The sequence below is a fragment of the Strix aluco genome, chromosome 1 (genome assembly GCF_031877795.1).
Source record: "Strix aluco isolate bStrAlu1 chromosome 1, bStrAlu1.hap1, whole genome shotgun sequence".
NCBI classification, from domain to species: domain Eukaryota; kingdom Metazoa; phylum Chordata; class Aves; order Strigiformes; family Strigidae; genus Strix; species Strix aluco.
This window is the reverse complement of record NC_133931.1, coordinates 86,644,591-86,666,176: the sequence shown is the minus strand read 5'-3', so window position 1 is coordinate 86,666,176 and position 21,586 is coordinate 86,644,591.

Sequence of the window (21,586 nt, the reverse complement as noted above, 5' to 3'; positions counted from 1 at the left end):
CTTTAAAACCAACCCATCATCACTGTTATTTCCAGTATATAAAATGACAACAAATATTCCTTAAATTGCTTGTTAAATAAACACTAACATTTTTGAGACTGACAACTCTATTATTAGCTTTGTGATTTTGTCTTTCAACTCCTAACAGATATATTGCCTCCCTAAAACAGCCCTCTAGAAATCACAGCTCGACCTGCCATAACAAAACCATGAAACTTTTAGCAATTATTTTAGCAATTATTTAGCATGATTTCCTATTAAACTGTATAGTACCTCTTCTGGCCCAAAAAAATTCTATACAGTGGTATTACCACTCTCTTTCCAGAAGTAAACAAGTCTTACTAATCTGCTTGACTGTAATTAAAATATAAGGCAATCAGGAATTATAAAAAAACCCAACTAAATTGTAGGGAGATAACTGCAAGTTATCACAACCAAAAATGGTTGAGATGGATACATAAACAGAAGGTAGTGTATCACATCTTCTATATATGTAAACAGGGCAACTTCAGCACTATGTTTACATAAATATATAAACTGCCACATTACTCAAACCGTTTACTCAAATATGAGTAAATGTAACTCAAACTCAAACATGATTACTACATGCAATTTTCCATAGATTTTCCACCTAGCCTTAACTAAAAGAAGAAATTGATTATAAAATGAATTCTCATTTTGATGGAGGTAAAAGGATAGCAAGGCCTAAATCAGACTGCTTTTTTTTGGTCTAGACTTTCACAGACAGCTAGATAGCTAGAAACAGCTTATGATTTTCTTCTTTTCTACCATGACTGTTATAATCACATTGAAGAGTACAGAAGTATAACCTTTATTCTTATGAAGTTAATTTAAAATGAAAGCATGACACAGTGAACGGCAAGTCCATATGATACAGAAAACTGAGTTTTTGAAAGGCGTTCTTCACATGAATCTCTTTTAACTGTGCAGTAAATCTGAATATTGAGATGATAATTCAGGGGGAGTTTTGAAGATCACAACTGCATAAAACCTATTAAAGGTTAGAAATCATTAAAAGCTTTTCCCTCCAGGAAAGTTTCTAAGTCATACATAGAAAACATAGGAAGACAACTGTTCCCTCTTGCAGCTACAAATGAAAAAACAAGACACGCCCCCCCCCCCCCCCCCCCCCAAGCAGTAAATATTTTCAGCTGATTTTTGAGAAAAATTATAATGTGCTTAATATAGGTGTATGTTCAGAGGTACAAACAGAAACCACACCAACTCCTCTTACTGCCTTCTAATAAAATGTAGTTTCTCTGAACATACTTCAGCCACCTACCAAGGGCCTCGCAGGTAATTTAATAAAAATTCTGGATAATATTAGCTTTGCATCATTAAAATGAAATGGCATAAAATTTGAGCTTTGATGCTGTCTACTCTGAAGTAAAAATCTCATCACTGAAGAAGTAAAGAGTTATGCTAAACACAGGGAAGGATGAGATAATACTGGGCATTCAGTGGGAGAGAGGCCTTTGTGAATAATCAGTTTTCCTTCATTTCTCAAAGGGTAACAAGTCTCAATAATGGCACTGTTCAAACTCTATAAAGTGGAAGATCTCACCCAATCACCAGGAGTGTTAAAATAGCATCAATATTTTCACATTTCTTAGTGATGAGAAAAAAAAAAAAAATTACTAAGAACTCTAATTTGACTTCTTGTCCCCACAAACTCCCTTTGTACAATATGGAAAGATTAAACAGCTTGCCATTGCTCCAGTAGCCAGTAGATGTCAAGAGAGTCAAACAATCTAACACACTCTGCTTTATATTTTAAATGAGGTGCAAAGAAATAGATTTGAAGCTATCTTTGATACATGCATTTATATTGATATATGCTTAAGCAAATGTATACTACTTGGCTCCATACAAAATCCAATCCAATTCAGTTAAAAATCCAATCAACTTAATGTAGTGGAAGAGTAGTAATAATCCCACAAACACACACATAAACACTTGCAAGTTCACACATCCACATGTAGCTAATCATGTTGTAAATATAATTTTTTGGGGTATAATTTAAGATGCCAACAGGTGTCAAAATAAGCTGATCTTTCTTGCTTGGATGAGAAGTGAACCAGACTGAGTGCTTACATTTGACTGTGAAAAGGCTAGGATAATTCTTCCTTTTGCTACTTTAAGATCCGTGCGAAAAGGCAATGAGAAGAGCTGTGGCAGATTTGCCATGACCTACATAGTGTATGCAAATGGGACACTTCCACTTTCCATGCTTTCTTTCTTAAACACCTTGCTTCTTTATGAGACATTTGTGACTTGCTAGAGTCCCTTTGTCTACTCTCAGTTGAGAGGTAGAGCTGAAGCATACTTTTACTTTTGTGCTAATCAGGGAAGCTGGAAGTAAGAGAAATAGAATTTTCCCTATGAGAAGATAAAAAAAAAAAGCTGAGCACTCCTTCATTCTGACAGGAAAAGAGAGGCTCAAACTTACATTGCCAAGAACTAGAAAATTAATGACCCTTTTTCTCTTTGAAGCTCACTGGCCTAAATATCAAGATGAGCATATACTCTGATGACATTCTCTCTCTCACAATTGCACCAGTTGCAGAGTGATAACAAACCACTCCAGATCTAGCTGATGTCAACAGATGCCTCAAATGTTTATCAACCATTTGTAACCAAAATAAGGAGGCCACAAAACCCACACAGTACATGTTCTAGTTTAAATCTCCCTCTACATCTGATGACTTCTTTTTGAACCATTCAGATTCTGAACAAAACTATTCCTTCCTATAACAGATAAAGTTCTGGATAGGAAAACTTGACATTCTTTAATTTACAATATTTCTAGACCCACATTTAGCTGTGCAATTGCTAAATGAGACACCTAGAAGAATTTTGTAATACTTCTTAAATCGGCATTTTTGCTCTAGTAGTCAACCAAGTATTCATACCACAGCTGTGTCAAAGAAAAGCTGATTAGAAACTGTGGGATCCAAATTGTCTAAATGCTATTCATTTTGTTCAAAAATGCTATGGAGTATTATCCTTTCTTTTAATTGTGAAAGCATTAACATAGACATGCTTTCCATTTATTATCAAATAGTTCGGTTCTCAAAAATTTTTTTATTTTTTTCCATATCTAAATAAAGCAAACTAGGAATGATAGGCCGTGTAAATAAAAGGGCACATGCAACTTTCAGATAATGAATGAAAATGTGAGTCCTATATTTCTTTCCTTCTGGATTACTGAATATCAGACATAGTACCAGGTGCACACAATACACTTCAGAAGAAACTCCCCTGTTGTTTCTTTCTTAGTTGTTGCAGCAGCTATTCTGATTTTTAAAATTTCTTTGGAGCAGCAACACATGCAAGCATAGAAAAAGCATCACAACTCTAGCGCAGATATCCGGAAAAAAACACATAACCTAGAATATACAAGACAAAACAAAATTTGCTTCAAATCTACTGAGCTATGTTTGTTTTCTCCTTTCCTAATAATTATTGGTGAAGTTTAAAACCAGATAAGTTAACTACAAGGGGGAAAAAAAGACTGATGACAACTGATGACAGAACATAAGGAAAGACTCAAAAACCTTTTGTTCTCTGAACTTCTTAAAAAATATTTTCAATTTATATTTGGAATTAAAAGGTTAAACTGGTACAATTTTTTCTTTCTGTCTCAATTTTAATAACTATTTCTAAGTCTCACTCATCTATGCTGGCTTTTAAAGCACTCCATTTGCTCCCAAAAGCTCAACAACATTTATTTATCTGACTAAGGTTATTTTTGCTAACATCAGCATTACAGGAGAGACAGCCATATTGGCTCTTCTCTCTTGTACTGCTCTGAGCTTACACAAGTCTTTTCCTCTTTGGTCCACTTCAACTGTGGCAAATTAAAAAAACAAACAAACAAACAATACTGCTCCCCTCTTCTTAAAGTCAAATTATTTGCACTGACAAACTACTGGATACTTTGATATGCATTCAGAAGACACTTGCATGCAGAAGTACTTCAAATTAATGCCAAATATCAGATTTTGAAAGCTTGGATGAAAATGAGAAAAAAACTCTGCAGTTTGAAACCTCCTCAGTTATGAAGACAATCCATTTCAGCAGTTTAGTAAGAGGGTGCTCTTTAAGAAATTAAAACCACTTTGTGGTGCACTGGGTTTTTTCCAGTTAAAGCTAAAGATTAATTTAGATGGCAGTTGCACCTCAAGATTACAAGCACCAAAAGGTTTGGTTTTTTTTTTTAAAAAAGAGTTACACTAGCAAGAACTAAAATAGCTCCAAGATAAAGGAGTTTGGAATTCCTCACTTTATTGCATTTACTTTAGTACCCTTGAAGGTGAAGGTTTGACAAACAATATCTAAGCAGGTTTTCAGAATACACATTGATTCCAGAAGAGATAACACTGATAATTATACCACAAGAGATTAACTTCCACAAGAGGAAACTGTAAGGTGTGACAGAGGGGAAGAAAAAAAAAAAAACAAAGCCAAAAAACCCCCCAAAAAACACAAGAAAAACAAACAAATACCCCAAAAAGCCTCTTAAAACTGAACAGTATGAAGAATGAACCTATTTAAGTACCCAGAAGATGATGACAGGAATTGGAAGAGGGAAAAGGAAGCGGTCATGGAAAGCAGTGGTTATTGCAGCAACTGGTCGTTGCAAAAGACAACATTTATACCTTTAATGAAAATCAGACAAATATTGAGGGTTGCCATCAGCATCTCCTACCTGCTGATTTTTTTTACTCCTATGCCAGAAGATGAGTCTTGATCTTGCCAAATGGAAGGGCAAAGCTGTTATTAGTGTAGATTCTGCTTCAGAGGCAGCTGCACCATCCAGAAAAAAAGGCCACACTATTTGGCTTGAAATTCAGTTGCTCTTTGTTAACTCTTCTGCAGTTAACACAATTGGTCAGAACCCTGGCAAGCTGAGAAAGTAAGATCCATTGGTATATAAACATACATGCTTGTATATTTGTACATATGTGTATATTCATATTTATACATATATTTTTCCAGTAACACATCTCCCTACAGCAAAGGCCTTGCATGGTGTTGATAAACTTCCCCCCAAGGCATAATTTCCATCTTCAGTCAGTCACAAACAAAATCATTGTTCTGTTATTTGTGTTTACACACGAGGGAAAAAGCAGAGTGGATTATAATTTCCCTCCCATATCCATAAGAATAGATGACACAGGATGAGCTCTATAAATCCTGTCTCCTGTCTCATTGTCTTTCTCTAAATCACTAGACTATATGTGATTTTGCACTTGCCGTATATCACTTCTGAATGACCAAAGCTGGCAGAGCAAATTTAATTTTTATATGTATTAACTATTTTATGCATGCATGTGTGCATGTCAATCAAACCATAAAGTAATCGGGACAAAGACATTATTATTTTAATTATATAGTAAAAGACTAATTTTATAGTCATGTAAAACTGCTGTATTTCTCAAAGAGCTGTATAGCATTGCATAATCCGTAGCAATTAGTTTCATCAGGCAATAAACCTTTCATCAGCAATATGGTACACAGTAAATTATACCAGGAATACAGCTTTGGAGAATGGCAAGTTGACATATACAATGTGAAAAAAGAAACAGATGTATTTCTGGTAAAAATCCAAAGCAACTTCATAAAAATCAAGAAACTTACTCCAGCCTATCTGAGAACAATCCCATGTAAAATAGATTACAATGGATCATATAGTGAACCTTTAACATGCACAGTGTTTATAAGCATACTGTACTTTTATTGTTGTGAATATTAACAAATATACCTGAGAACGCTTGTCTTTTTTTCCTCCATTGTGCTAATGGTCCCAGTGCATATGAACTACAAAGTATTGCAGGCAGGAAGCAGGCAGGTACTAAAAAAACCCTCTCTCTTTCCTCTCCATGTTGCTTCCCATGATTAATAAACAGGTCTCAAACAGATCTAGACAGCCTCCCAAGAAGAAAACTTTTGACATCTTAGTACACATCACATGGAAAGGCAATGCAGTCATATCAGCAGGAAAATATCCATCTGTCAAAAGAAGCCATCTACACTGGTGTAAAGTCCGATAGAGCTTCTTTACCAACAAATTACAGTCCTTACAATGTAGATAAAACTTCTCTTTTTGATCACTGCTCCTCTCAAACTCAGTTCTGGGGCTGAGATTTTTTCTTGTCAGACTGCCTGAAAAGTAGCTTACAAAATTATACAACTGCTTTACTTCAACAGGTCTCTTGATGAACCAGTCACATGGACAAGTGAACTTCATATCTAGCAAAAGAAAAAAACAGATTCATATTCCAGTGTTATGCTGGACCACTTCCAGTTCAGTAAGAGCAGGATAAAATAACAGTCAGGTTTCCTTTCCCTTTCCTATCTTAAACATCTTTGCAAAAAGCAAAACAGAAAAGGATTGCATAGTCACCACACCTCATTCATTGCATTTGTTTTTTTAAAAGAGGAGCTTGTGCTTTTTTCACCCCCTTCTTTTTCTAAAAGCCACAGAAAAAGTAAGACTTAAGATGAATGGCAAGAAAGACTAGTCATCAAAAGGCTAGGGTTATCTAAATGTCTCTTACTCATTATTTAAATATCTGTCACTGGGAGAAGAAACAAGAAACACAGGAAAGAAACTGCCCAATTTAACTTGCCCATTTTAACATTTATAAAGAACAATATGACAAAGTGCAACCAAAATGAGCTGTATATTCTACTACATAACACTGTATATATCTAAGGAGGTCACTATCACAGTGTGACAGAAAAAGATTTAATAATTCAAGATTACAACAGACAATACTAGTTTTTATTGAAAATTTCTTCTAAAGGTATAAAACAATCACCATCTGAAGTGGATCTGAAAGAAACTTCATTTAAGGTCATTCTTGTTCATTATGAACCTTTGCTTTTTTTTATGTGAAAGAGCTGACATCAACCACCATCAGATGGAGAAGGCTGGCCTAGATTGCCACTGGTGTTACCTGTGGCTTACATGACCTCATTACAAATAAAGTCAGCATGGATTTTTTCTGAAATCAATAAAATACTGGGATTTTTTTCCTGCTTGCATTTTGGATGATAAATTTAGGATTGGCCAGCTTAGAAGTATCTGTGACAAGTGTGAAATTGACATCAAAGTATTCAAGAAAATGTAATGGGAAGAATTTGAAAGGCATAGGATTTTTAGCTACCTTTTAAGAACTCTGCTTTGTTTGCTTATGACATCTTCAGTTACTACTATATGTTTAAAGACCAATGTCTAGTACACTCCCAGGAAAGATTCATTATAAAAAGTCAATGCTTGTGCTGTGTCAATTATGGAAAGGATTTGCAATGCAGAAAAATGTGGGGAAAAACACTGACAACTCTGAAATTTTTAAGTGTCAATCACAAGATAAGTAAATATATCTCTGTGTCATTAAATATTAATAACCACAAAACTAAGTTACAGGAAAACTATTAATCAAGTAGTATCAAAATCATGATGAATGCAAATAGGTATAGTGTAGCTTATCTCAGGGGAACTATAATGATTTGTTCTCCTTGAGGATCTCTCTCCAAGTAAAAGAACTTAAGGATGTTAGAAAATGTTTGTGAATATAAGTAAAATCTAAACCTAGACTGACTTGTTAGTTCCTTAGATATAAACTTTTATTACGAATTTATGGAATCCCTTGTTATTTCAGGGTGCTGTCTGTCCTAGATCATCCATGAAACAGACTATTCTCAAGGAAGATGAAGAAGCTCTGAATCAAAAAAAAATTATTTTTACCTTTAGAATTTTGTATTTTTTGGTACAAGAATCACCAAAAACTAAAGCCACATCCTAACAGTGAGTAACAAACAGATAAAAAAACAAAGGAAAAATTAGTTTTCTGTCATAGACATTTAGATACCAATAGTTTGATTTAAACAAGGGATTACTACACAAATCAAAATTAAGAAAGCAAGAAATTAGAACATTAGTAGGGAAACGTTACTCTGAATCATCAGTGATGCTTATAATGTTTCATTTCAGAAGCTCTTACTGGCTAAGGGCAAACATGACTTAACTGAATGTTCTCCTGTAGATTTGCTTATGCTCTCTTAATATACAGAAGAAAGAATGGTAAACAAAAATGTTAATAAAAAATAATTTAAAGTCATATACTATAAAACTGTTTAAATAATCATTATATCCCCCCTGTGTATAATGGGAGAAATTTCTTTTAAGGAATCCTGAAGTAGAAAGTTTTATACCTGGAAATAATGTTTTGAACTTTTTTACAATCTATAAGCTAAACTAACATGACCAACTAAACAAGGTACTGCAAGGAAGGGACAAGATTAATTATACCTTCATTTGATGTATTACAATGTAGTCTTAGTTTATATTAGAGATATTGGTTTATATTAGAGACCTTTTTGGAATCAGTGAATTGGCCTCTCTTCAGATTTATTTATCTTATGACTTGTTTCAAAGGTAGCATACCCAAAGACATACATAAAGATAATGTTGCAGCATTTTTTTCTAGCATGAGCTTTAAAACTTGATTATTCCCATGACAGGAAATGCAATATTTTAAAAGCATAATATTTCCATTAATATTACACCTGCATCTCATATAATCTAGTTCATGTTCTTGACTAAAAGCACCTGATGGTATCCGGAGCCGTACACTAAATGACCTCATGCTCTGAAATGGGTAATGCAATAAATAACTTAATCAATTCTCATTCTATCAATGTGTGAAACAGGTTTTATAAGTGTCCCAAACTTGCAGGAAGCAATCCAAATGGTCTACCAAGGAAAACAATAGTCAATGCAGAGAATTTATTCCATAATTAGGAAGGGCAGCATATGCAGCTAAAAGAGAAAGGAGGGTTTGGCATGCCTTGTTGTGCAGTTCAAAATAGTTCAGTTCAGGCTATCTGAATGAAATTTTACTTTTTTTTTCACTGGCTGTCAGAAAAACAGCAAGAGCATTCTAGGAGCTTGTGTACATAGAGTCAGTAGTTTGTCATGGTCAAGATAAGGTGCATTTCCATAGCCAATTCTTTCCTTATAGAGTCAGCTAAGTTCTGAAGCATCTGCATAGAAAAGATTATTGCTTTAAAGCTCCAGGAACATTGCTCCTAGTCCAGTAGCAGTGTTTCTGGAGTAGGAGATTATAGCTGTTCCATTTATTAGTAGTCTAAGTCAGGAATATCTAAAGTATTCTTACATGGAAAGTACAAACTGAACAGCTACCTCAGCCTACAAGAAGTTCAAAATGATGCTTAGAGTCAATGTTAAAAATACCTTGGAGAGACTAATCCCTAGAATGATGCTTGGGGAGTGAAAAGCATAACTTAGAAATGCTAGAGAAGAAAATGCAGCCAGCTGTGACTGCTTTCTGCAGAATACAAGGGAAAGATTCAATTTTTATTTTTAGTTTTTCTTAATTTTTTGTTTTTTCTTATTTTTTCTATCATGCTCCTTCTCCCTTGTCCAGCATAGATGTGCAAGCTCTTTGCCCCTTTTTTGCATGCAAAGTTAGCAAAGAGCAGGGATCCTATAGGCATAGGAAAGATGCAGCTTAAAGAATTTTTTGCTGTGTAGCATAATATGATTTTCTGTAAAAATTAGGTGTTCTTCAAGCCAGCCCAGTTGACAGGTGGTAAAAAGGTGAGTTGATTTAACGATAATGTTGTAAAAAGGTAGTAAGAAAGCTGTTATAATCCTTCATTGCCTTCTAACACTGCTTTCCAAATACTGTACTTCATGATAAAGTGTCTTTAAGTCTCTCTTTAGCAACAAATGTAATCTTAGCAACTGCATTTGTATCCCTTTTAGCTTTTATTTCTCAAAAAAAAAGGAAAGATGTAGCAACACTATTTGTGTGTTACAAGTCATCTCCTGTAAAACTTAGGAAAAGAGATGTTACACTCCTTTTTAGCAAAGCTTGAACTCCTTAAATGCAGTTCTTTGAGTACATCTGCATTGTACAATATAGCATACTTATACATCATGTTATATAGTGAGAGAGAGAGAGGGAGAGAGTTGCATATCATAGAATCATTGAATCATAGAATGGTTTGGGTTGGAAGAGACCCCAATGATCATCTAGTTCCAACCCCACTTCCATGGGTAGGGACACCTTCCACCAGATCGTCGCTTAAAGCCCTGTCCAACCTGGCCTTGAACACTTCCAGGGAGGGGACAACCACAACTTCTCTGGGCAACCTGTTCAAGGGTCTCACCACCTTCACATGAAAGAATTTCTTCCTTAGATCTAATATAAATCTACCCTCTTTCAGTTTAAAACCGTTACCCCTCATCCTATCACTACACTCCCTGATAGAGTCCCTCCCCATCTTTCCTGTAGGCCCCCTTTAAGTACTGGAAGGCCGCTATAAGGTCTCCCTGAACCCTTCTCTTCTCCAGGATGAAAAACCCCAACTCTCTCAGCCTATCCTCACAGGGAAGATGCTTCAGCCCCTTGATCATCTTGTGGCCGTCCTCTGTACCTGCTTGAGCATGTCCACCTCTTTCTTACTTTGGGGGCCCCAGAGCTGAATGCAGTACTCCAGGTGGGGTCTCACATTATAGTTTTATATATAGTTATATATACCATTATACTGTTGTATATAGCATGCTTTGCATACTTCACAATGTGACTGCCCAACACTCTTTGCCTTGGACTGACAGGTGGTTGCAGCGACTTTGGGAGGAGGATACACCTGCCAGCCCAAGCTGCTCCAGAGGGCCTGGGAATTGGACTGTTTCATCATAAAATTTTTAATGATATAATACCCACATGAGAAAGACTATTAAATGGCACATTTATCTTTCTTAAAAGACTACAATCAGAATCATACAGATCAGATTATTACCTATCGGGAGCTATTAACCATATGCCAGTGCCTGACAGTGTATTTATTCATTACAAATATGAGCAACAGAAGTTGACAGAGAAGCAGCAAATTTATGATTTGATCATTGTTAGCAATTTAGTCCAGGTTTTGGAACATTCAGACAATATTGGAGGAAGAGTAAGAAACCTAAGTCTGGGTGAACCTGCAAGCCAAATGAAGTTAATCTATTACTAAGATTCTGGAATTGATGGAAGAATGCCATTCTCACAACATCTAAGCTTCTCAGATTTTACCACTAATCTAAAGGCAAAACTCTGGCTTCCAGAGGGACCTGCACTTTCTCCACTGGTTTCTGATGGACTGATACTCTATTTGAAAGACACCAAAGTCAGGTTTTGGATGTTGGCACAGGATCAAGAAGTCCAGGGATTTCCCACTCAGTCATGGATATGTCAGATGGACAGAGTTGAGTCCAATAACAATACTGAACTTCTCAAGACAGAAAACATTATACTTAATGTATCTCTTTAAAAAGGATAGGGAAGGAGTATGTAAACATGTGGAATTGAACAGAACACCCTACTTGATGCCTTTACAGCCTACCATAGCACTCTGAAAAGAAGATTATCAAGTGTTTTGGGAGGGTAACTAGTCATCTGTGTCTTTACAATGGACAAACAGTCCAAATAAACACGTCAGATATGCTGTTTTAAAGAGGCAGTTATTATAGTACTGACTTTTCATCCTCTGAAAATGCTGAGATAACCTGCAGTGAAAACAAGGATGACAGTAGAATTTCTCTGATTTCTTTTACAAGAGAAACATACTCCTAGGACTAGGTAAGTTGAAAGAACAAAGCTCTTAGCCTTTAGTTGTTCCTTTTACAGTAACTTTTCAAACAGCCAGTAGTACCCTTGCAGAACTATAACTGTTCATCTCTTATGACCATTATCAGATCTGAAATATGAACATTCTCACTATGAAGTTTTTTATTCAGAGGAAGCATCTTACTGGAAGGTTTCTGAATTCTAGGATCTCCTTAGAGGCTGAAGAAATTACAATTACCTATAGGAACCATGGTGCTAGTACGCAAGAGAAGCAAGCTGTTTCAGTGGAAGTTGACGCTACAGTCAGTCTGTTAGAGACAGACTCCCTTTCCAAAGTGCAGTGTAGTGGTTGTGACCTTCTGGTAATGACTGACTCCCTCATTACACAAGGAGAAAGAATATTTCTTTTAAGCTTTAAGACATGTATTAGATGCTACATCTCATCAGCACATAAGACTGCTGAATCAGAACAAGCAGCTGACAAACAATACTGAAGCCAGAGAATTTAATGACATAAATACAATGGGCCTGTTACTGAAGGTACCATTATTGTGTATCATTGAGAAACATTGCCAGTGCTCAGATTTTTCCTTTTTTTTTTTTTTTCTTTTTTTGTTTTTGTCCTGAAGAGACCAGTGACAAGGAGATAATGTCATTAATGCAAACTGACCTTTTTGAAAAGGCCATCTTTCCATTTGAAGTCTATCACCAAGTTCGATTTCTATGGAATAGTGGTCCAACAATAGTCATTCCCAGTCATGGTATTCCACTGACTACTTAATAAAACATATTTTAGAAAAAAGAAATAAAATAAATGAAGGCTATTTAAGCTTCCAGCTGACAAATTTCCTGTGCAATTCTGAATTTTCAACAAGTATGAATTAGTTCTTGTTGGAAGTGTGGGAAAAGCAAACCAGTGAAAAATCTGCAAGACACACATTTCCTTAACACATGGTGCCCAGAACAAACACAGGACAGGATGGAGATCCACTGATTTGTGTTGCCGTGGCACCAAGGAGGAATGCAAAGGGAGGTGGAGGCTGCGTGGTCCCATTCTTCCACTTTTCTCAAGGAACATTTGACATGACTATGCAGATTTATCTCCTGCTCTTTCCCTTCTCTCAAGGATTGTTTTGCAGTACTCTGCACACCTTATCTCTCATTCTTCCTCTTTTCCCACAAAAACAGTGCACACCTTGCACCAAGGAATGTGCTGTGTCGTTACTCAAGAAACAATGGCTTGGCCACAGTCCCACCCACTCACACATACACACTTAGATAAATAATACCCCGAGTTTGTATCTAAATTGGAGGGATGATAATCCAATACCAAATTGGAGGGACAGATCGATGGGTTTGTGCTCCTCGCACCCGCCTCCCCCCCCCCCCCCCCCCAAGGGACACCTTTTGGTAAGATTTGAGCCCTCAGCTACGCCAAGTGATTACCCGGGAATTAAGTGTGTGTGATTGCAATTGTTTTTCTGTTTGTGTGTAGTGCTATGTAGCCAACCTGCAGTTTGTGCATTTATCGTAGGCAATCTCAAAGAATCTGTAGATGTTGCATAAGAATACACTGTACTATTTGTGAACCTGACTGCTGCTCTTGAATGCAACCGGACCTACAGCACATGGGCTGTTCATGCATCTGGGTCAGACCTATAGTTATGGCCATAATTGGCATACCTGTTAAGAGATAAGTCCAGCCACCCCTAGCCCCTCTAATCTCTGAGGACCGGCTAGAACGCAAGGGGACTCATCTCTTACCAAATTAATTCATTACCTTAAATGCAGCAGTTCTTCATTTAATTTCTTTTAAACAAAATTTATAAATCCCCTTCTTTTCAGAATGTGCATATATATAGCATACTACATGATACATATTAAACTATATGTCCTGACTTGATGAATTAATATTTTCAGTCTTAGTATAAACAATTATATTGCAAGGATTCAAACCCAGAATACTAAAGAGTCTGGTTGTATTATCTGTATCTTTCTTTCTTATAGTTACGCAAAATGAAAAATGGATCTTATTACTGAACTTTCTCAGCAATAAAACTGTTCTGTACTTAAGCTTCCCATGGAAGTTTGGCTCAGTTTTTATTTCTGCTATATTCCATAATCCTTGGAGAGTATTGATAGATTTTGTTATCCCTATTTCCTTCCATCTGAAAGGACTGTGTTAATATAAAGAATCTGGAACAGAAGAAAACCCTACTCTCCCTCAAGAAAGTGTCTGATGTGTTCAATTCTTGACCTGTTGAAGTCATATTAAGCTCACTGGCATCAGTGATCTATCTTCCAAACTGAATATATTTTATTGTTTCATATTTGTGAATCCAAACACAGAATAATTCAAGGAAGAGAGCAAATTTATTTCTCAGAAAGAACAAAAGAAAATTTCAAAAAGTTACTCATCAGTCTAACACCTCTTTGCCTTAGAGAGGCCTAACTTTTAGAGGCTAACCTGACTATAGTGATTATATCAAATGAACACAGATGGTTAATAGAGGTGATTATGAACATAAGCCTCATTCATATCTACCTTTACTCCTTATTCCAACTCATTTCTAAGAACCCATCATTGCAGAAAGAAAATGAAACAACCTTACTAAAACCATTTAATATTATAAATAAAATGAGTAAGTGGGAACACATCCAATGTACTCCGTGCTGCACCTATAAACTACAGAAATAATATCTCTCTACAATATACTCTGAATGGGAGATACAGTAGATAAGATTTTTTTTTTTTTTTTTTTTTTTGCAGACCTCTAGCACTTAAATGACTGAAATTTGGAAAGGAAAAATGAAGTATCACATGATCATTCAGATACAAATATTTACAAATACCAGCTTTTTATTAGAGTAACATCTGTAATGAGTGCTTTGGGCCATAAAGAAACAGAAAAAAAAAAAAAAAAAAAAAAACAAACCTGCTTTGCTTTGCATTATACCTAAAAATTTCAGTATTGCTTAGCAATCTCAAAGGAGCTTGGATCTTTAACTGAAGAAATATTCTAACAACTAAAACTCAAACATTTCACCCAAACTTGATGTTTCTGTCACAGAACTACTACAGATTCCTTAGCAGAGTTTATGGAATGCTAGCTTTCCACTTCAAAACAGGAATCAACCTCGGTTCTGCAACCCTACCCAGTCAGCCACTCAGTAACACTCTGGATTATGTTCAACTCTTTTTTCCCTTCTTCTTTTATCCTATGCACCTATTTAATGGTGTATGACAACTACTAGGAGACATGTATCCAAACAGATTTTATCATCTCCCTTACCACAGAATGATGGGGAAGAATGAAAATATTTACCAACTGTTTACTTTATTATTTTGTAGACAAATAAGCATTACTGTAAGATGAATGTGTAAATTGGTATTTAAGTAATGTTGAAATGTTGATACCTCAGCCAAAATTTATCACTCAACATGTTTTATTGCTAGAAACAAGCAGTGAGCAAAAAAAGTTTTGAAATCTTGGATTCTCTTTTGATGTGTATACACACCTCAAGGAAGTGCATATCTTCTTAAATGGATTTAAAAAAAAATATTACTGTTCTCTCTCAATATGAAACATAACCAATACACTTACAAATGCAATACCTTTTAAAAATCTGTTCTGATATTAATTTCACTATATACCTTATTTCTATACCTATGATATTATAGAATAAAGCTCAGAATCTCCAATTGCTTCTCAGAGAGAGGACTGCTGCTGATGGTGCACACAGTGTTTAATATCAAGGATTCTGTGTTCAAAGATTTTACCTGATAATACCTTAGAACTACACTGAGGTGATACAACCCTGCTTGCCAACATATTTCTGACAGGTGTTTTGCTTGTTAATTTTATGCACTACCAAAAAAACCCATGAATAAATAAGACAATTATTATGCCCTTGTTATAGTCAAATTTCAGCTTAGATCTTTTTTTTACTTTGTAGTGTTTCTTTTAGTCCTGTGAAATGTTTTCAAGTCATCAGCTTGCCTTTGTAAATTTCATGTCTCTTTATAGATTACCAAAATTGAAATACAAGTAATCAGATATCATGGTAATAGATGTCAAAATTAGATGTTTGGTTTATAGATAATGAGCTTTCAGCATATACAATAAGTAGATGCAATTAGAAAATGGCTTTATAAGTAGCAATTTCAATTCTTCAGACAGACAGTTGTATACCTATTTGTCAGTGTGGAATACTTTCATTCAGAGTTTGAAAATGTTTTGCTAGATTCATAATGGAGTCTCCAAAGCTGGCTGAGCACCGTTAGTCTATTGCTTTCTCTTATTTTCAAAGAATTAGGAAAAGATTCCTTTGTCACCTGTACTGCTTTTGGCTGAGATAGAGTTACATTTTTTTGTAGGAGCTCGTATGGGGCTATGTTTTGGATTTGTGCCAAAAACAGTGTTGATAACACACTGATATTTTAGCCATTGCTGAGCAGTGCTTACACAGAGTCAAGGTCTTTTCTGCTCCTCACCCCACCCCACCAGTGAGTAGGCTGGGGGTGCACAAGAAGCTGGGAGGGGACACAGCTGGGACAGCTGACCCCAACTGACCAAAGGGATACTCCAGGCCATAATGATGTCATGCTCAGCAATAAAAGCTATGGGAAAGAAAAAAAGAAGAAGGGGATGTTTGGAGTGGTAGTGTTTGTCTTCCCAAGTAACCGTTACTCATGATGGCACCCTGCTTTCCTGGAGATGGCTGAACTCCTGCCTGCTGATGGGAAGTGGTGAATTAATTCCTTTCTTTGCTTTGCTTGCACACATGACTTTTGCTTTACCTATTGAACTGCCTTTATCTCAGCCCATAAGTTTTCTCACTTTTGCCCTTCTGATTCTCTTCTCCATCCCACTGGGTGGGAGTGAGCGAGCAGTCAAGTTATTCCGCTTGGTTGCAGGATGGGGTTAAACTATGACATCACCTTTGTCTATAAATTTTGTGGACATTCAAGCACATTAATGTTTTTGATTTTAAGTTGCACTTCCTCTGTTGTTCCTCCTGAAGCTTCACAATTGAGCCACACATCAAAATGACTTGAGAATGTATTTCAAGTAAACCACCTATTCTCTGATTATCTGGGTCTGTTGCACTTTATTCTAGTGTAATTAAAGAGCTGGCATGTGAGATGTCAGAATACAGTCAAGTATGTCCCAAAGATGTCATAGAGCACACAGCAGTCCAGGAAATACAGAATGCCCAGCCAGCAAAAGCAAGATAGAGAGCTTGTTGAAGGATCTGCTACTCTGTGATACATGCAGAGAAGACAACATCCGTCTCTTGGAGTATAGTTCAATTTTATAAACCCTGACACGTCAAAATTGTGTGTGTTATCCTAATCTCTTTTTTGAAGTGAAATGTTTTGACATAAGCCTCCCTTATTGGACTTTCCCAAGTACATTATTGATCAGAATAAGGCTATCTGTTCCTCATCTTTGCTGTACTCAAGACTCATGTCACATTTGATGATTTATGATCCTCATAAAAACCATCACCATCTTTGGCCTTTTCAGATCTTTGTTCTTGCTCCTGTATTGCTCTTGTCACCCCTAATGCCAATACAAAAGTGCTCATGCAGCATTAGCATGATGAACCTTGCTATTGAACATCTTTTTAAAAGAAGAGACAGTTCAGGAAAACCACAGAAACCCAGAAGTAGCAGCACCCAAACTGGGGTCCAAGCTGGATCACAGCAGGCAGTCTTAGGCAATCCAAACAGTAGATGCACCTGGACAGAAATCTGGTTTTAATTCGTGAATGACAGCATGCTGTTGCACTAGTCCTTGCTAGGAAAGCAGAAAGGTGTCCAATGCAAGGCAAGACGTTTTTGAATAGAGAGGTCCAACACAGAGAACCTATTCTACTACTACTTGAACTGGCCATTTATACAATAAGAACTGGCCATTTGTACAACAACATACCATGTTATTAGTACTAGTGAACCGTTAAAAACAAAACAAACAAACAATTGAATAAACTGTTGAGTTATTCCTTAAATAATGTTACTTATGAGATAACTTGAGAATTACTCTTTTGTTGAATTCTGTTGAATTGTTTTGTCAGTTGAACTTTTCGTAGGAGACTTTAAGATGTTATTTATTATATAATTATTGAAGGTTTGAGAGTGCTATAGAACACTCTTAAGTTGTGGAAGCAAAAGAAAAGCCAAGAGTAGAGCCTAGGTAGACCTAGTGCAGAGAAAATAGTAAAAAAAAAAAATTTAGAAATTTAGTATGCAATCAAAAAACTTCTGGACAAAAAATCTATTTTTTTGAGATGTATGAGAAAATTTGGACAAAATTGGTTGCTCATACAAATGATACAAATACACTTTCTCTGCTGAAATATTGTAGTACCTATTGAACATCAGTGAGATCAAAGATGCATCCACTATGAATAAAACATACACCTTGAACAAGTTTCCTCTTCTCCCAAGAGGCATTTAAAGCTGTTTGAAGTAAAAGCATTTAGAGCACCATCTCATATTTCCACACAAGATCTAAATTAGTATGGGTATTCAAATTATTTTTCCAATAAAAGATCAAGAAAGAGAGAATTTGAAGGACAGAAAGCCAGAAAAATAATTTTATACTTGTAGCAATTGTGACATATAAACACAGTCAGAAGACAAGTGTACTAGCAAAATGCACGTTTGTGCTCTAAGTATGCATTTACATAAATAAAAAGGCCCAAACATAAAATCAAAAAAGATCAACATACAAGGTGAAGGTTATTTGAGAAGCAGCTTTATTACAATGCATGGATTTTTAAAGTCAAAACATAAACAAGCCCGCCCCTCAAAACACCAGAGAAAAATCTGGCTGAATAAGTTAATTTCATGTTTAGATGACAACAAAGGCTTCACAAACAGCCCATCATATTGATTTATACAGCCTGTGCTGAAGCACAGCCTAGCTGAAGCTAGAACTGCTGAGAATATTCAGTCCAAGAATGAAGAACAGAAACATCTGCATCTGCAGTAATTCAAAAGGACGTTTTCTGAGAATTTAACACTCTTGCAGCACACAGTACATTTGATTTGAATAAGCAAACTAGAGGTCTTGCCTTCTTTATTAGTTCCCATTTTTCCTTAGTTTAAGCAGCACGGAAAATAATTTATCATACAGATAGCTCTGGGATTATGTGGAATCTTAAAGAGAGGCTATTACTTTTTTTTAGCTCACTCCACTCAGCAAGACTCTGTTATCCAAATGGTATCAAGGAACGATAATTCTAAACTAAGATCTGAACTCATACTTTGATCAAATGGTTAAAAGTACATTGAACTTTTAAAACTAGCTATTGCTCAAGAAAACATTAAGATTGCTACTAAGGTTATATTAATACTCCTTTAAAATATAATCTTTAGACATGAGAGCCAGCTTATTTTATCTACAACATATACAATTTATACTCCAAAAGGAAATTAGTCAGATCACTAAAAGACACATAGGAAAAGCCATCTGTGCAGATAAGGATTTTTTCATTTAAGTGATCACAAAAATGACAGCCACTGAAGTGTCTTTGTACACATCAGGAGTTATCACAGACATGTTCAATCATGCTCTGCAATACTGAGCAATATACTCATTTTTATATGAACCAGTAAGATCTATGGCTTGTGTTTAGTACTCATTTTAAAAGGTACTAAAATAGAGCCAATCATTGTGCATAAGATGAAGAGATAGTTTAGAAAGAAAATGTGATGAAATGGTAACAAAAGAGGGCCTTTACTATCCACAATGTGATAAGAAAAATACTTCAACAATAACAGATATCAATTTGTCAAAACTAAATTATAAGAGCTGTTGAACTGGAACTTAATACATGGCTGATAGTAAATGTGACGACATTCAGGAAAATAGTGTCTTCTATTAAACTGTTAGAGATATGTCAGAAATTCCATTGCTTATTCAACATTATTGGATGAGTGCAGATAAATGTAATAAATGGCAGAATTTTCCAAAGTTTTCTAAGATTGCTTGCCTATCCCTGCTTCAGTTTGTTACACCAACTCAGCATAATCTTAGTAAACTTTTGACCGATTGGACTATTTTAACCAGACTTGACAGAGCAATAAAGACCCCAAATGAGAATCAAATTCCCACAGGCTTTATAGAGACAGAACATGTCCCAGCAGTGCTAAATGTATAACGCAACCATCACACATGGTTTAGCAACAGGCATTGGCCATAAGGATACAACAATCCACAAGAGTGGAGCCACTCTTGTCCTCTGTCCAGCGGCAGAAGTTGCAACCCTGAGGTACATCTAGGGTTCAATGAAGAGAAGGGAGGGAAGAAACCCTAGAGAATGTAGAGCACATATCCATAGGAAATGGACTTTATTAGTTCAACTGCTTTTGAAACAATGTTCTGTCTGCTAACATATGAATAAACTCCAACTGACATTGAGAAAGAATGCTTTGGGGGAGCAGAAGACATGGCATCCAAGTGTAAAAATATCCCATGAGAGCTTCATATATCCTGAAGCAACACAATATATCAGATATAAACAAATATTGTTTACTGCTTCCAGCAATGGAGGAAGAAGATGACATTAAAGGGGAAAAAGATTAGTAAAATCTCAGAGAAACTAATTTATATTGCTATTTCAGTTGCAATAGCTTCTCACTGTAATTATTCACTCTGACCTTCTGTAACTAGAAGTTTAGATTGAAGACTATGCCTAAAATAAAAAGCCAGTTTAAAAAGAGTGAGGGAAATTCACATACACATGAGTAAAAAACAAATTCTGAGTAAAGGAAAATTTCATTTAAAGAGGAAAATTTTACACTGTAAACTACTTTGACTTGAAAAACTGCTTTTATATCAAGCTGAGAACATAAAGATTTACCATCTTCACTGTTATGATTACAGAACAAGGAGAGGTCACTAATGATGCTGAAGGCATGTACAAGACCTTTAAACTTAGTATTTCTAAAAACACACTTTATGAAATTTTTAAAGGCTTCCTTCCATATTGTCAGTCTCAGTTAAGCAAGGGAAGAACCGATCTGGGAGAAGGCAATTAACATTGGCACACAAGCCAAAATTCATTCCTGAGTTGAACCTGCCAAAAAATCATCAGCTGAGATAATTGGTAGGTACTTACCAACTTTCTACTGTCAGTTATACCTGTGCCAAGTATGCTAGTAATTTAAATATTTGGTAACATAGGAAATGATCCACTAATTCTAAACATCCTTTATGAACACACAGTCATCTATTACAGTTTTATCACAGTAGACTGGTATTCTTGATTACATTAGATCACATCCAATTGTCTGAACTGTCATCTATTTCAGTGTTATACACAAAAATAATTGAAGGAAACTTTCTCTGCCTTGAAAATTCATTCATGATATTATTCCTTTGAAGGAAACTCATTTCTCTATTCAGTTTGAAAGAATGTTTTTTGAGATTTTTTTCCATCAGGTAGAAGCAAACATTCAGAAACTATCATTATCAACTGGAACATTCGATGGTAAGTTTTTTTCCAATATTTTCATAGCAATAGCTTGCAGGCTGATTGCAAACTGTCACACATACATTGTTTGCTTTTGAAGCAACAGCATGGGTGACACACATCTAGAGGAAGTCTATCCCAAAGTGATTGTCTGCCATTTCAGTGGTTTCCCTACCGTAATCCCCCCACTATTTACTTCCTTTCTCCCAATTACTTCACTACTTTCTTTAGCCCCTACTCCCCTCCCAACATAGAAAAAGAACTGAAATAATCTCTGTATCTAGTAGCCAGATCCAAATCTCTCTGTAGCACAATTGCTCCCTCACTGATTGCTCTTCAGTGATACATATGACACACACATATATATATAAAAGCCAGTATTTAACAACATTTTTGTGTACTTAAAGTTATACATATACTACAGAGCATTA